The sequence below is a fragment of the Mandrillus leucophaeus genome, unplaced genomic scaffold (genome assembly GCF_000951045.1).
Source record: "Mandrillus leucophaeus isolate KB7577 unplaced genomic scaffold, Mleu.le_1.0 Scaffold148, whole genome shotgun sequence".
Taxonomy (NCBI): domain Eukaryota; kingdom Metazoa; phylum Chordata; class Mammalia; order Primates; family Cercopithecidae; genus Mandrillus; species Mandrillus leucophaeus.
In genome coordinates this window covers 92616-96732 of record NW_012101454.1, presented here as the reverse complement: position 1 = coordinate 96732, position 4117 = coordinate 92616, and the positions used below count along the sequence as shown (strand labels likewise).

Sequence of the window (4117 nt, the reverse complement as noted above, 5' to 3'; positions counted from 1 at the left end):
AACAAATCTACATTCAAAGACATGCGTACAAATTTTCCACTTAGTCTGTTTTTCTGTTCTCAGCATTACTACAAAAGCCTCATTCTGTCATCATGTTGAATTCCTCAGTATCTTCTCTATCATTTTCAGGGGCATCTCTGGGAAGTAGCGATGCCCATCTTCCCTCAGAAGAACTGACAACCCCAATATATCACAATTCACACCTTTTCCCTTCTCTGAGGTGTGCTGTTTTTTGGCACAACAGAAAAAAACACACTAGTAGGATTTGAAAAACTAAGTTCTGGGCCTGGCTAGGTCATAAACCACAGAAACCTTATGTCATATATTCTCCCCAGGTGCTTGTTTCTCCATTGCAAAAAAAAAAAAAAAAAAAAAAATTCATATCTGTTTGGTCTTTTGTAGTCCTTTACTATTTCATTTCTCTTCATCATAACCCTTAAATTTAAGTAAGTTAGCATTATTCTCATTTTGAAGGAATTCAGTCTCAAAGAGGATATAGTCTCCCAAAGATCCCACAAGTAGTAATGTATTAGGCAGAGCTAAACTCACACACTCTCACTCAAGATACATGCCGTGCTAATAAGTTTGCTAAAATGGATGAAGCAGCAATTTCTCAGGTCCCTTCCAATGATCCTGTTCTCTGCTTCTACTTACTATTTTTTCTCTCTTCCCTCAACTAGCATTAACATCCGAAACTACATATAATCACTAAATTTCATTTACCATGGTTTTTAAATTATTCTTTAAATTTGTCTATTTCCATGTTAAATCCAGAAAAATGTTACTTTTTCGAAAATTTCTACTGCTGCCTGCCTCTCTGAAGGCCATGGGACTTACCTATTTGTTTGTCAAAGCAGAAGTTTCCAACATTTTGCAAATACCACTAATTATCTTTTATAACTGTAAAGACAATTATTCCATACTTAAAACCGATTCAAAATAAAATAAATCCTCAGTACTTCTTATTCCCTGGAGTAGTAATTTTAATTGATTCCATTGATTCATTGTTTTCTCCTGTGGGCCTTTATTTATTTGGGAAATACTGTTAGTCTACGTTTCCATTGAGTCTCTTTCCCTAACAAGAAAATGTCGGTCTTAAGAATCAGGAAAACTTTTATTTTCACTATCACATATGAAGAATGAACTAAACACCTAACTTGGAAAGTAAAAGTTAAATGAGGGATTCAGGACATTTCCCAAGAGGTCATATGATCCATTTAAAAGTTGGTATGATGTATCTAAAATAACAAATTAATTCTTTTACTTATAATAAAGGTACAGATGTGCTGATTAGTCATGCTGACATGTACATATGAAATATGCCCAAACCAAATGAAAAGAAAACAAAATATATCCTATGGCAATCTTGAAAAGTCAGGGAGTTCAATAAATGTTAAGAGTATTCTTTCACAATGAGAGCATTAAGCACTTGGTAGTTAACAAAATTTAACATGCAAAAAATGAGAAAATATACAGGATGAGGGATGAGGAGTACACATAGGAATTTTTTGTGATTTTCTTCATTCTGATTGTACAGATTTCTTGTCTTCAGGAGGGAAGATTTTGAGTTCAAAAGTAACTAAATTATTTAAGAAGGGAATTCACATCTTTCCGTTCTAAATGGTATTCTTGCGCTATTTTCTCAGCAGTCCATGTTTCTTGATAAAGTGTATGATTATTGAGAAATGTCAATGCTTCTATAATGGAAATTTTGTCTTTGGGAATGCTCTTAATGTTTATTATGTCAAAGTGATGGCTTTTGGGCAATCTGAATTCCTTTGGCTCTTGACGTTTTTCAGCAGCTTTTACCTGCACGGAAGACACAGCATCTTTGCAATCAACATACATATGTTTTAGAAATGAGAACATCTGTCATCTTTACGAGCAATCTCTCCCTTAATTTCTGGATAGAGACTAATCTGCTCTTGCAGGAGGCTGTTGGTAGAAGGGTGACTGGGAGGGGAAGAGGGCTTCATCTTGCTGATTTCCCGTTCCACTGGGTTCTCTAGGTTGAAATTCCTGATCCCGCGAGTCACCCCAGCCGCCATCTCAACACGATGCCCTCAGATTCACGCCACATGAGGGAACACTGGCGCAGGAAACCTCCAGCAAAGCTGAGAATTCTTGAAATATTTTATGAAATTAACTGGTCTTTTAATATTGTGCCATCATTTGTAAGAATTATATTCAATACCTTAATTTAAGCCACTCTAAAAATAGCAAAGCTGAAAAAAACGACTAATCCTTGGAACATACCATCTTGTGTATTCTAAGATTAACCATTCACCCATTATTTAATTTTTGGGAAACAACTAATTTGAAATAATGGGATTTTCTCTCTCAACATCTCAGGTTTTGAATATCTTTTGGGGAAAAGAGAAATTTCATTCTGACTCTACTGTTACAATAAAAATCTTTTGTTAACTATATTCACTCAGTTAAGAAAGAGAAAATAAAATGGTCTGCTTGTTATATCATTATCTCCAGAGTAAATTATGTGGGTGCCAATAAACTCTCTAAATTCATTGAAACTGAGAAGGATTCGATTGCAACACACAAACAACTTTTCATGATTGCTGCTTATTTTCAAGCACATCCTTGTATATAATTAGTTCCTCTTCCTTAAAACAGGTCTTGTTTTGTGCTTCATAATTTCATGTCTAAGATGAGAATATAATTTTCTGAAGTTGATTTACACAGCATATCAAGGGAGTAGTAACATTATTTATTTTATTGTATGAGAAAGACTTATTAGGCAAGAGAAAATTCTACGTCTATTTTTTCTTTGAATCTGCTTTGAAGACAAAATTATGAAACAAAGACATAAAAGTGCAATTGCTATTTCTGGCAATATTGGGTGAGCAAAAGATGGCAGCCCCAAAGAAAAGAAAGAACAAAGTTGTAATAACTGTTGTGGTTGCCTAAATAGTAAAGTGCAGGCAAATTTCCAAAAACATCCCAAAGGAGAAAATTATTTTTCTCTGAATACACTCACAGCATAGAAAACAACTCATTACAGAGATTTACTTTGGGAGTTTTCTAATAGCTATAATGACAAATCTCATAAGTTCATAAGCGCACATATCACCCTAAGATATAGCCATGGAGTCATGCCTTTATATTTTCAATAAGTTATATGCTTAATCCAGTAACTAGAATTGGCCTTGCCATGTTTTTTAAATTCTGAACCTTAGTTCATTACAGATGGCTATACTGAGTCAATGCAGAGGTTGAAGAATTTTTCTGGAGATCTAGAGATCTCCTTGCTATGCACTTTCTGTCTTTTCAAGACAAAGTTAATTGGAATTCTTTAAGCATGAATGTAAGAGAGTGGGTCATTATTCAGCATTCACAGTCTTCCTTACCCAAGAATGCAAAATACTTTAAAGACCAAACCAAATGCAAAATTTGGGTTGAACTTAAGGCTAAAGAAAATGCAAGGAGGTGGAAAAATACCTAAAAACTTTGTGTCCATTTATTCTCAAGGGGTGGCCAGTTACCCTAAATAGAAGAAGAGGAATGCAAAATGCAGCAAGGAGGTTATCACATTATCCTAAGGAATTTTGATAATGATAGGAGTTAACTTAGATCACCATCCACAAACCCAAAAAAATCAAAGAACAAAAATTACCGAAAACAAGAACATAAAAAAATTAATTGTATACCACCAAAATAATCTAAATGAATAACTTGTAAATTTTGTTCCAGTGGAAATTACATAGCGGTGCCAAAGAGAGATATAATTGCTACATAATATCAGAAGGGAGTACACTATAATCCCCTCTGAAGAGATCATTGTACTTTTCAGGAGGCTCATGGAGCTGCTTCTCATCCAACTTCCTACAAAGCAATTTAATGATTTTTTAATATTTTTGATGAAGGAGTAAGTCACACACACACACACACACACACACACACACACACACACACAGAGTTATGTTCATATTAAGTCTCCAAAGAATGATTGAAGCATTACTGGGACTGCTGAAAGAGGTTAATATTTTTCTAGACAAAAGCTGCCTTAGACACGAAGAATGAACAATTGAAGATTATTTTGTCTAAAAGTCTCATTACTGCATGTAGAAGCATGGTAAGTCTTTTTGTATATACTCCAAGA

The 4117-nt window shown here is 34.4% G+C and overlaps 1 pseudogene; it reads right to left on the bottom strand.

The window, feature by feature from the left end:
• Window positions 1–1520: 1520 nt before the first annotated feature.
• LOC105535555 lies at window positions 1521–2048 on the bottom strand (annotated as a pseudogene).
• Window positions 2049–4117: the final 2069 nt, after the last annotated feature.